Here is a 13,994-nt window from a genome sequence, read left to right as displayed (position 1 = left end):
ACTTTTCTGCTGTGGCTTCCTCACCTCCCTCAGCCTTCACAGAATTGAAGGAAGTTAGGGCCTTGCTCTGGATTAGGCTTTGGCTTGAGAGAATGTTGTGGCTGGTTTGATCTTCTATTGAGACCACTAAAACTTTCTCCATATCAGCAATACGGCTGTTTCACTTTATCATTCGTATGTTCACTGGAGGAGCACTTTTAATTTCCTTCAAGAACTTTTCTGTTGCATTCACAACTTGGCTAACTATCTGGTGAAAGAGGCCCAGCTTTCAGCCTATCTCAGCTTTGGACATGCCTTCCTCACTAAGCTTAATCATTTTTAGCTTTTGATTTAAATTGAGACATATGTGACTCTTTCACCTGAAAACTGAGAGACAATTGTAGAGTTATTAATTAGCCTAATTTCAATATTGTTGTGTCTCAAGGAGTAGAAAGGCCTGAGGAGAGGGAGAGAGACAGGGGAGCAGCCAGAACACACACATTTATTAAGTTTGCCTTCTTAAATGGGCATGGTTCACGGTGCCCCAAAACAATTACAGTAGTAAATCAAAGATCATTGGTTACAGATCACCATAACAAATATAATAATAACTTAAAAGTTTGATATATTTTGAGAATTACCAAAATGTGTTGCAGAGACATTAAGTGAGCAAATGCTATTGGAAAAATGGTGCCAATAGACTTGCTCAATGCAGGGTTGCCACAGACTTTCAATTTGTGAGAAAAGTAACATCTTGGAAGCACAGTAAAGTGAAGTGCAATAAAATGAGGTATTCCTGTATAATTTTTCAAAAAATATTTACTTGCCTCTGCATTCAGCAACTATGGCCTAAATAATTCAAACCAATCCTTCTGAAGAAAATTAAGCAGGATGAAATATTATTTTAAATCTTCTTAAAAGAACTGAAAGAGTTTAAAAGATAATGAGAAATTTACCTGGCTAAAATCTAAGAGAAGGTCAAAACCTGGAGAAGCAAACCTAGCTGGGTTTAATGGCCTTACTGGACAAAGGGCACAGAAGCCAAAAACGTAGGTCCAACCCCAGGCGGAGACTCTCATACCTCAATACTCCATTAAACTAAGGTCTTCCAAAGGGCTACACTCTCAAGGCAAGAGATAACCCAGATTCCTCACCTGGGCGGTTAAGGCAACTTCAATCTCAGAATTTAGATTAAGATAGTCCTAGAAAGGTGAAGGGCCTCAAGTGCCTGGAAGAATCAGATGAAAATCATTATTTCATCTTAGGTTTCTGATTGTTTCTACAGATATTTTTTAAAGCATGATGACCAGCACATAAATAAATTAAAGCCAGCACAAGTGAGAATCAACACACACGATGAACAGTTCCAGGAGATATCAGGCCTCCATGCCTATTATGTTTTGGGGGGTTTTTTTTTGGCTGCCTTGGGTCTTTGTTGCTGCGCACAGGCTGTCTCTAGTTGCTGCGAGCTGGGGCTACTCTTCATTGCAGTGTGCAGGCTTCTCATTGCAGTGGCTTCTCTTGTTGTGGAGCACGGGCTTTAGGCACGAGGGCTTCAGTAGTTGTAGCTCTCAGATTAGTTACTCCATGGCATGTGGGATCTTCCCAGGCCAGGGATTGAACCCGTGTCCCCTGCATTAGCAGGTGGATCATTAACCACGGTGCCACCAGGGAAGTCCCCATGCTTATTATGTTGAAATAATATATAAGCTTGAAAATATCTCCAGGGAAGAGGAAACTATAAAAGCAACATAGCAGATCTGATAAAGAATCAAACAGGGCTTCTCTGGTGGCACAGTGTTTGAGAGTCCGCCTGCCAATGCAGGGGACACGGATTCGTGCCCCGGTCCGGGAAGATCCCACATGCCGCGGAGCAACTGGGCCCGTGAGCCATGGCCGCTGGGCCTGCGCATCCGGAGCCTGTACTCCACAACGGGAGAGGCCACAGCAGTGAGAGGCCCGCGTACAGGAAAAAAAAAAAAAAAAAAAAGAATCAAACAGAACTTATACAAATAAAACAATACAATAAATGAAATTAAAAACAAAAGATAGGTGGGTCTAACAACAGATTGGATACAACTTAAGAATTGCAGAACTGAAGGAAAAAATGAGAAGAAACTATCCAAAATGTAGCATGAAAAGATAAAAACATGAAAATTGCCATAGAGAACCAGTGACATATAGGATACAGTGGGTAGATATAACATATTTAATTGGAGGTTTAGAAGAAGAGGCAGAATAAGAGACAATATTTGAAGAGATAATGGCTGAAATTTTTTCAGAAGCGATGGAAGACAATCTACAGATTCAGTATACCAACAAACTGCAAGTAGGAAAAATACAGAGAAATCTTTACAAAGATACATCATGGTGAAACCAAAATATTCAACCACAAAGACAAAATTTTAAAAGGAGCTAAATCTAGATATCCAACCACAAGTAAGTAGGAAATACAAGAAATAGAGGCATATGTTAAACTACCATGAGGATGCAACAATCCAAATCTAGAATGTGGAAAATTCAACTATTAGAATGTCCCACTTCTTCAAAAAATAGATGACATGAAATTAGTGGGGAGTGGAGGTGGTTTAAGATTAAAAGACTTATGGTAAGCAACATGTATTATGGTAAGCAAGCATTTAAAGTGCAAATCACTATTCTTTCTTTAATTATGACATAGCAAGTATTTTATGGAAAATGGAGACTACCATCCCATGTTTGGGGAATTCCCATCATACGAGTCTTGGTAAGAAGCAAAGAGTACCACCCAACATAATATTTAAAAAATCAACTTACCCAGCCTTTCTTACAGCCAGAGCACAGATATATGACCACAGCTCTATCAGTCAGAATTCTCCTACATTAGACTTTGAGACAAACGCTAGTGAATCAAATTGATTTAGTGGAATCAATGCTAGGGCAGGTGGCAGCCATGGTGGTAGCTACTTTTCCAAAGGAGCAGTGATGTTCTAGCGGCAGCATCCAGTATCTAGCATTGATGATGTCAGTGTTGAAAGCAGCAGGATCTGTGGATAGCAGGAGCAGCAGCAGTAGAAACACGGTGGCTTTATGGAGCCAGCTTTGTGGTGTGATTTTGGAAATGGTTCCTGGATGAGAGCTCCCAAGTGTGGCTTTCCAACTCTCCTGGAGAGGCTAAGGTACTAAAATAGTCTTTATTAAATTCATTTTTAGCACCAAAAAAAAACCTCAAGAGAGTGAGGAATGGATATATAATAGATGAATTAATCAGAATAAGTGCCAGAATAGCAGAGTGAGGACATCCAAAATTTCACTACTACATAAAAGGAATGAGAACAATGGCAAAAAATTGTCAAAATCAACTTTTTCTTAACATTGGAAATAAAGTTTTGCAACAGTCCAAGGAGCTTCTTTTTTTTAATGACTGAATCTCAGAACAGTAAGCTTTGTGACATTGCAACTTCCCAATGAGGGAATACAATGAACAAATTAGATAACCTAGTTGAAATAGGTAAATTCCTAGAAAGACAAAAACTACTGAAACTACCTCAAGAAGAAATAGAAAAAGTGAACAAGTAAAGCCATTGAATTAATAATTTTAAAAAACAGGGTTTCTCTGGTGGCACAGTGGTTGAGAGTCTGCCTGTCGATGCAGGGGATGCGGGTTCGTGCCCTGGTCCGGGAGGATCCCACGTGCCGTGGAGCGGCTGGGCCCCGTGCGCCATGGCCGCTGAGCCTGCGTGTCCGGAGCCTGTGCTCCGCAGCGGGAGAGGCCACGGCAGTGAGAGGCCCGCGTACCACAAAAAAAAAAAAAAAAAAACAAGCAAACAAACAAAAAACAACTTTCCATGAAGAAAACCCTAGAACTATAGGCTTCACTGGTGAATTTTACCAAACATTTAAAGAATTAACACTAATCCTTCACAAAATCTTTCAGAAAACAAAAGAGAAGGGAATACGTTCTAACTCATTCTATGAGGCCAATATTATCCTGATATCAAAACCTGACAAAGATATAACAAGAAAACTACAGACCAATAATTCTTATAAATATATACACACACATTCTTTATTTTATGGGGGTTTTTGTTTGTTTTGTTTGTTCATGTTTTGGCCACACCACACAGCTTGTGGGGTCTTAGTTTCCTGACCAGGGATTGAATCTGGGCCCTCAGCAGTGAGAGCACGGAGTCCTAACCACTGGAATGCCAGGGAATTCCCCACACACATTCTTTCAAAAAGAAAAAAAAAAAAAAAAAAATCAAAACCCTAGGAAACAGAACCCAGTAACATGTAAAAAGGATTATACATTATGACTAAGTGAGATTTATCCCAGGAATGTAAGGTTGGTTTAACAGCTAAAAATCAACCCCAATGTAACGCACCATATTAATATACAAAAGAACAAAAACTAGATAATAACCTTAATGCACCAGAAAAAGCACTTGACAAAATCCAATACACTTCCATGATTAAAAAAAAAAATTAAACAAACTAGGAATAGCAGGTGTTATGGACTAAATTGTGTCCCCTCCCCCCCCAAAAAAATTTTCATGTTGAAGCCCTAACACCCAATGTGACTGTATTTGGAAATAGGACCTTTAAGGAGATAACTAATGTTAAATGAAGTCATAGGGTAGTACCCTAATCTAATGTCTTTATAAGAAAAGGAAGAGACACCAGAGATCAATCTCTCCCTCCCTCTAAATGTACATACACACACACACACACACACACACACACACAAACACAGAAATGGCCATGTCAGGACACAGCAAGAAGGAGGTCACTGCAAGCCAGGAAAAGAGGCCTCACCAGAACCCAATCCTGCTGGCACCTTGATCTTAGGTTTCTAGCCTCCAGAAATATGAGAAAATAAATGCCTATTGTTTATTTTTTTAATATTTATTTATTTATTTTGGCTGCACCACATCTTAGTTGGGGCACACAAGAACTTCGTTGCAGCATACAAGATCTTTTAGTTGTGGCATGCAGACTTCTTAGTTATGGCATGTGGACTCTTAGTTGCAGAATGCATGCGGGATCTAGTTCCCTGACCAGGGATCTAACCCGGGCCCCCTACATCAGAGGCACACAGTCTTACCCACTGGACCGTCAGGGAAGTCCCTAAATGCCTAATGTTTAAACCACCAGTCTATAGTTTTGTTATGGCAGCCTAAGCAGGCTAATTTAGAGGGGAACCTCCTGTCTAAAACACCCCATAGCTACTATCATACTTAATGGTAAAAGACTGAATGCTTTCCACCTGAGATGGAGTACTAGACAAGGATGTCAGCTCTTGTTACTCCTATTCAATCTTGTACTGAAAATTTTAGCCAGGCCAGCTAGGCAAGAAAGAGAAGTAAAATTTATACAGGTTGAAAAGGAAGAAGTATCAATAAAACTATATTTGCAGATGACATGACCTTGTATATGGAAAATCCACAAAAATATTAGAATAAATTAGTTCAGCAGGGTGGCAGGATACAAGATCAATGTACAAAAATCAGTTTTATTTCTATTCACTAGCAATGAACAATCCAAAACTGAAATTAAGACAACATTCTTTTTGCAATAGCATCAAAACAGAATGAAATGCTTAGGAATAAATTTAACAAAAGAAATGTAAGATTGGTAAATAGCTAACTATAAGACATTGATAAAAGTAATGAAAGAAGACTTAAATAAATGGAAATATAGCCCACGTACATGGATTTGGCTTAATATCATTAAAATGGCAGTAGTCTCCAAACTGATCTAGAAATTTAATGTAATCACTATCAAAATTTCAGCTGGACATTTTGCATATATTGGCAAGCTGAGCTTAAAATTTTTATGGAAATTTAAGGGACCCAGAATAGTCCAACTATCTTGGGGAAAAAAGAAGAAAGTTGGAGGATTCACACTTCCTGATTTCAAAATTTCCTACAAGCTGCAGTAATCAGGGCAGTGTTGTACTGGCATAAAGATAGACATAGATCCATGGAATAGAGTTGAGTGTCCAGAAATAAATTATTAAATTTATGATCAATTGAGTTTTGATAAGGTTGCCAACACAATGCAATGGGGAAAGAGTAGAATTTTCAACCAACAGTATTGGGACAATTTGATATCTACATGCAAAAAAATGAAGTTGGACACCTACTTTATAACATATACAAAAATTGTATGCAAATATGCAAATGGTGAAAGATCTAAATGTAATAGCTAAAACTAAAATTCTTAGAAGAAAATGTAGAAGCATTGGAGTAAATCTTTGCCATCTTGGATTAGGCAATGTTTTCCAAAAGCACAAGTGCAAAAAAAAAAAACCAGATAAATTGGATTTCATCAAAATTAAAAACATTTGTGCTTCGAAGTACACCATCAAGTAAGTAAAGACAATCCACAGAATGGGAGAAAATATTGGAAAACACATATCTGATGAACGACTTGTAACTAGAATATAAAAGAAACACAACTAAGAAAAAAAAAGACAAAAAGACAAAAAAAGACAAATTATAAAATGGGCAAAGAATCCAAATAGACATTTCTCAAAAAAAGATATACAAATGGTCGAAAGGTACATGAGGGAATTCCCTGGTGGTCCAGTGGTTAGGACTCCACGCGACCATTGCCAAGGACCTGGGTTCAATCCCTGGTCAGGGAACTAAGATCCCGCAAGTCACACAAAGTGGCCAAAAAAAAAAAAAAGTACATGAAAAGATGCTGAATATCAGTGGTCATTAGGGAAATGCAAATATCAAAAATGCAATGAGATACTGCTTTGAACATACTAGTATGGCCAAATCAAAAAGACAGACAATAACAAGATTTGGTGAGAATGTGGAGAAATCAATCCTCATACATTGCTGGTTGGAATGTAAAATTGTGGCACCACTTTAGAAAACAATGTGACATTTCCTCAAAAAGTTAAACATAGAGTTACCTTATGACCCAGCAATTTTACTCTTAGGTAAATACCAAGAAAAATGAAAACATGTCCACACAAAAACTTGTACACAAATGTTCATAGCAACATTATTTATAATAGCTGAAAAATGGAAACAATCCAAATGTTCAACAACTGATGAATGGATAAACAAAATGGTGTATATCTGTGCAATAGAATATTATTTAGTCACAAAAATAATAAAGTACTGACACATAATACAACATGGATTATATTTGAAAACATGCCAAGTGAAAGTAGCTAGACACAAAAGGTCACATGTTATATAAATATTATATATGAAAATGCTATATGATATTATATGCCCAGTTATATGACATTATATGCCCAGTTATATGAAATGTCCAAAATATGTAAATCCATAAAGACAGAAAATAGATTAATACTTGCCCAGGGGCTAGAAGAAGACACAGTAGGAAATGACTGCTGATGTGTATGGGATTCCTTTTTTGAAGAAAAAATTCTAAAGAGGTGATGACTACACAGCTCTGTAAACTTACTACAAACCACTAAATTGTACATTTAAAAAATAAATTTTATGTTATGTGAATTATATCTCTTTAAAGTTGTGACTAAAAAAAAAGTTGTGACTAAAAAAAGGTACATTAATCCAATACAAAGTATACACCTTTATTGAAAACAGATTTGAACTATCAACTCTGACAAGACAATTTTTAAACACATTAAGGGAAATTTAAACATGGACATCACAATGGTATTTAGTTATCTTTTAAAGAAAGTTCTTACCTGTTAGAGATACATACAAAAATATTTATGCTAAAATGATATGGTATACGGTATTTACAGCATAAAAAGAAAGAGGTAGAATAAAACAAGTTTGGAATGACACTGATAATTTTTTAATTGGGTAGTGGGTACATGAGTTCATAATATGATTATTCCTAATTTAGTGTATGTTGTAAATTTCCACGTAAAACTATGAAAAATAACTAATAAGAGAGTAAGATAACAGGCAGCTGGGGAGAGAAGCATTATTTCCAAAGGTGTAGTAAGGCTTATTGCTGACTTCTGAATAGAAACAATGGAAGTGGGCTTCCCCGGCAGTGCAGTAGTTAAGAATCTTCCATGACACGGGTTCGAGCCCTGGTCGGGGAAGATCCTACATGCCGCGGAGCAACTAAGCCCGTGTGCCACAACTACTGAGCCTGCGTTCTAGAGCCCGAGAGCCACAGCTACTGAGCCCACGTGCCTAGAGCCCATGCTCCGCAACAAGAGAAGCCACTGCAATGAGAAGCCTGCGCAACGCAACGAAGAGTAGCCCCCGCTCGCGGCAACTAGAGGAAGACCACATGTAGCAAGGAAGACACAACGCAGCCAAAAATAAATAAATAAAACAAATAAACTTAAAAAAAAAGAAACAATGGAAGCCAGCCAATAGTGGAATGGTATATTTAAAAATGCTAAAAGAAAATAACGAGAACTGAGAATTCTCTAGCAGCCAAAAATATTTCAAGATTGGAGGTGAAATAAAAATATTTTCTGAAAGAAGAAAATATTAACATTTCATCATCGGATCTTCCGTGGTGGTGCAGTGGTTAAGAATCTGTCTGCCAATGCAGGGGACACAGGTTCGAGCCCTGGCCTGGGAAAATCTCACATTCCGCAGAGCAACTAAGCCCATGCACCACAACTACTGAGCCTTCACTCCAGAGCCCGTGAGCCACAACTACTGAGTCCAAGTGCCACAACTACTGAAGCCTGCACGCCTAGAGCCCGTGCTCCGCAGCAAGCGAAGCCACCGCAATGAGAAGCCCGCACACCACAACAGAGTAGCCCCCACTCGCCACAACTAGATAAAGCCCGGGCACAGCAAGGAAGACACAATGCAGCCAAAAATTAATTATTAATTAATTAATTAAAAAATAAAACACTTCATCATGAGGAAGCTTTCACTAAAGGAGATTCTAAAGCCAATAGTAAATATAGATCCTAGAGGAAAAAGGCCTGAGATACAAAAAGGAATGAAGAAAAAAAAAAAAAACTGTAGATGTGGGAACGTGTAAATGAATGTTGGCTACGAAAAAATTAATTTTTATAAATTCACAAAACAGAAATAGACTCACAGACATAGAAAACAAACTTATGGTTACCAAAGAGGATAGTTGGGCGGGGCGCATAAATTAGGAGTTTGGGATTAACATATACACACTCTACATAAAACAGATAAACAACAAAGACCTACTGTATAGCACAGGAAACTATATTCAATATCTTGTAATAACCTATAATGGAAAAGAATCTGAAAAAGTATATACATATCTGAATCATTTAGCTGTACACCTGAAACTAACACAACATTGTATATTAATTATACTCCAATTTTAAAACATGGTTGAAAGAAAAATCATGATTAGGATTTGTGGTTTTCAGATTTTTTTTGTTATGAAGGAGAGCATAAATATCTTTGTAAATATTCTTTATTCCTTTGGATTGGAGTAATTCTTATACATTTCTCAAAGTAGTATAATTTTATACCTATTGTCATATTTTAAAATTTTACTTATTTAATTTATTTTTATTTTTGGCTGCGTTGGGTCTTCGTTGCTGGGTGCGGGTTTTCTTTAGTTGCAGCGAGCGGGGGCTGCTCTTCATTGCCATGGCTTCTCTTGTTGCGGAGCTCAGGCTCTAGGCGCGAGGGCTTCAGTAGTTGTGGCTCGCGGGCTTCAGAGCGCAGGCTCAGTAGTTGTGGTGCACGGGGCTTAGCTGCTCCGCAGCATGTGGGATCTTCCAGAACCAGGGCTCGAACCCATGTCCCCTGCATTGGCAGGCGGATTCTTAACCACTGCGCCACCAGGGAAGCCCCCTATTGTTATATTGCTCTCCAAAAAGACTGAATAATCTACAGGGCTATTTACAACATCATTGTACTAGTCAATATTTGTGTTTCATTTGCCAACATTGGTGTTTACTTTTTTTTTCTAGTTTAAGAGAGATGTAATGGTAGCTTAAGTTCTTTTAGTTTGTTTTCTTTACATTTTAATATGACTGAACTAGTTATTTCCCAAAATGCAAAAGAAATATGATTATTTACCTTATCAGTTTTTTACTGAAGAAAGATATTTTGACTGTCATTTTGGCCATTCAGAATATTCTCATATACCACTATTTATTCTTTGCATTAGCCATAGGGCAGACAGTTATTACATCGCATAGAAACTGACCTAAGTATGTGGAAATATTAGATTCGCCAAATGTTAGACCATCTAGTACAATGGGGAGAATCCTGAATGATCAAAAGTTATCCTCATAGGGGCTTCCCTGGTGGCGCAGTGGTTGGGAGTCCGCCTGCCGATGCAGGGGACGTGGGTTCGTGCCCCGGTTCGGGGGGATCCCGCATGCCGCGGGGCGGCTGGGCCCGTGCGCCGTGGCCGCTGAGCCTGGGCCTCCGGAGCCTGTGCTTCGCAGCGGGAGAGGCCGCGGCAGTGAGAGGCCCGCGTACCGCAAAAAAAAAAAAAAAGTTATCCTCATAATTTTCTCATGCATTTGCTAAGAAAGAACATAAATTATCAGTCTTTTACCAAATTCAAAATGAATTTTACTGATAAGAACGACATCAAATAAAATTGATTTCACCTAAAACTGAACATGATAGGGAATTCTCTGGTGGTCCAGTGGTTAGGACTCTGCCCTTTCACTGCACGGCCAGAGGGGAAAAAACAAAAGACAAAAAGCCTGCACATGATAAAATTAGTGATACACTTTTTATTTTTTAAAAATCGCATCTCTTTTTATAGCATGGAAAACTTTAAATATTGACTTAAGAAAGCTTATGGACAGTGGAGCCCTGAGGTGACTGCTGACCCTGCTCTGCTGCCACAGGGGGTGGATTCCAGGGCCGAAGCGCCGCGGCATGGGAGACCTCCAGGTGACCAAAGCCACATAACGTCAATAGCTCATTCATCCATCCATGCCAGATGGGTCGTGGGGAAGGTGATTGCGACAGCAATTCAAATACCTGCTAAAGTGAGAGTAACCAGGCTTGTTCTGGATCCCTACTTGTTAAAGCATTTTAATAAGTGAAAAACCTACCTTACGATGCTCTTCAGCAGTGCACAGCTGGGAATACTGTGCTTCTCACAGCTTTACCTGTCCCACGGACACAGCACGTGAAACATGAACTGGCTGCGATCATTTTCAAAGTTGGACAAGTCACAGATCTGGTGACGGGGAAACCCTGAGCAGGAACTCCCTACCTTGAGAGTTCAGTCAATTCGGAAACCACTCACTTGAACCAAAAATCGGGAAGAACTCGCTATCTCTTTAACACAGTGAAGGTGGATTGGAAGATAGAGCCAACAGGAAAGATTCCTAAATTCGTTTTACGGAAAAAATTTTCTAACTTTCGTCACAAACTGTCCAATTTATCTTCTAGTATTTATGACATAGATAAAAGTAAATGAAGTAAAGACCTTGTTACAATTTTCCATAAAGGCTTATAGTCATTTTTCAAATTTCTTTCTCGGTGAGCATACTTTCCTATTACACTAAGTATGCCTAGCAATCCACTGCATTATTTTGTAAGCTCACTGTTTTAGAAGGTGTATTTTTTTTTATTCAAAGGAATCTTGAATTTATCTTAGAACATTTATTTTGGGAGAATAAAACCTACCTTTTGATATCATAAACAGATAAGGCCACATTAAGTGAATATTTATTTTTGAGGGTATATATTCAAAATTAATTAAAATTTGTCTCTGGGCTTCCCTGGTGGCGCAGTGGTTGAGAGTCCGCCTGCCGATACAGGGGACATGGGTTTGTGCCCCGGCCCGGGAGGATCCCACATGCCGTGGAGCGGCTTGGCCCGTGCACCATGGCTACCGGGCCTGCGCGTCCGGAGCCTGTGCTCCGCAACGGGAGAGGCCACGGCAGTGAGAGGCCCGCACAGAGTAAAAAAAAAAAAAAAAAAATTTCTCTGATTTAACCAATTCTAAACGGAAATATTTTACATGCTTCGTTCAGACTTTATCAGGTTGAAATCTGTATTAATAAGAATGTTGACACATAGAAAATAAACTTAAAAATTCAAAAAAAGGAAAACAAATAATGAAGTACAAAACAAAACTTTCAGTTGATAAAAGAAAAACATTTATTAACTAAAAATCAAAGAATGAAATCTTTTTGACAAAATTTAGATATGCAAAATTAGAAATGGAAAAATTTGATTTGGTAGCAATTATGGTCATAAAAAGAAATTATAGGGAATTTTCTGGTGGTCCAGTGGTTAGGACTCCACGCTTTCATTGCCAAGGGCCTGGGTTCAATCCCTGGTCGGGGAACTAAGATCCCACGTGCAGCGCAGCCAAAAGAAAAAAGAAAAGAAATTATCGTGGCAAAATCTTCAATGGTAAAATTACATATGGGCAAAATGTGACCAAACCTTCAAAACAAAGAATTGATTTTGATCAAATTAATTGATTTCAGAGAAATAAAAATAAAATGAAAAACATTGAAAATGGCTTTACTGCTCTCCATATAGAATTAAACAAAGATTTAAATTTACTTTATATTTAGCTATAGAAAAAAATGGATAATTCATCAGAGTATCATGCTATTAGAATATTTTATTGATAAAAACATGATAAAAATTTACTAATCTCAGAACAGCAGTATAAAAAGTACTCAATTTCATATTAGATGTGTGTGGGGGGAAGGGATGAATGGGTTAGAAAATATTATTTTTATTTGTTAATTTTTTTCTTTTGTCTTTATTTCCTGATGACAATTTTGTGGAATAAGTTCAAAAATTTATTTCCTACCACAATTCTGATGTACAGGGAAAAAAACAGAAGTTTTTCTGGTTTTTGTTTTCCTCTCACACTAGACCTTTTTTTTTTTTCAAGGGGGGTGGGGGTGGAGAAGGACTCTGCAACTTGGTTCAACACAGAATTCCCCAAACAAGCTCCTCCCCTTTTTTCCATAGGACACCTTCCCTTTTTTTTTTTTTTCTTTTGGGTATGAGGGCTTCTCACTGCTGTGGCCTCTCCCGTTGCGGAACACAGGCTCCGCACGCACAGGCTCCGCACGCGCAGGCTCAGCGGCCACGGCTCACGGGCCCAGCCGCTCCGCGACATGTGGGATCCTCCCGGACCGGGGCACGAACCCGTGTCCCCTGCATTGAGCAGGCGGACTCTCAACCACTGCGCCACCAGGGAAGCCCCACACTAGACCTTTTATTCAGTGGAAATACAGCATTCTAGTCCATCTTGACATTCTGGGATTCTGTGATTTTGTTTTTCCAAAACAAGATTTTATTCATGGCTACATAATAAATTATCATAAGGCTGTACCATAATGCATTTGTTACCCCACTGATTTACAGTTAAGTTTGGCCAATTACCCACCAATAAAATAACCTTGTAGGGTACAACACAAGTGTTTTTTCAACCTAAAACTATTCTGACCTTCCTCTTATTTAGTGGGAGAGAAAATTATTAAATATCTAATCCAGTTTAAGCTTTGTCTACCCCAATAATTGAAATGATCCATTTAGTCCCCCGAGAATGGAAACCATGCCTATGGAATATTTAAAGTAGAAAAAGAAAACTGTTATTGGAACTAGGGTAATCATCTTTAGATATTTAAAGGACTGTTATATGGAGGCATGATTATATTTATCCTATGTGACCAAAGAGTGGGACTGGGACAAATAAAATCATGGAAAGGGAAATTCTACTCTGTTTAAGAAAGAATTGTCTGGTATTTGGAGCTGTCCACGATTGAATGATTGCTCATGAGAGATGAGATTTACATCATTAGGAATATTCAAGCTGAGGTTCAGGTGTGTTATAAGAGAAGTCAAGCTTTGGTTGAGATCAGATATCCAAAATCAGTCACAGGGAACTTGTTACATGTGGTTTAAGCAGGACCAATGTTTGCAGCGTCAATGTTAGTCCTATAATAATGTCACTTTTTCGGGCTTCCCTGGTGGCGCGGTGGTTGCGAGTCCACCTGCCGATGTAGGGGACATGGGTTCGTGCCGCGGTCTGGGAAGATCCCACATGCCGCGGAGTGGCTGGGCGCGTGAGCCATGGCCGCTGAGCCTGCACGTCCGGAGCCTGTGCTC

The 13,994-nt window shown here is 38.8% G+C and overlaps 1 pseudogene; it reads left to right on the top strand.

Moving 5' to 3' along the window:
* Positions 1 to 2,242: 2,242 nt before the first annotated feature.
* LOC115864409 (small ribosomal subunit protein uS17m pseudogene) lies at positions 2,243 to 11,203 on the top strand (annotated as a pseudogene).
* The last annotated feature ends 2,791 nt before the right edge of the window (positions 11,204 to 13,994 follow it).

This window comes from Globicephala melas, chromosome 5 (assembly GCF_963455315.2).
Source record: "Globicephala melas chromosome 5, mGloMel1.2, whole genome shotgun sequence".
Lineage (NCBI taxonomy): Eukaryota > Metazoa > Chordata > Mammalia > Artiodactyla > Delphinidae > Globicephala > Globicephala melas.
Note: the sequence above shows the minus strand (reverse complement) of the source record. Positions and strands in the feature narration are given on the sequence as shown.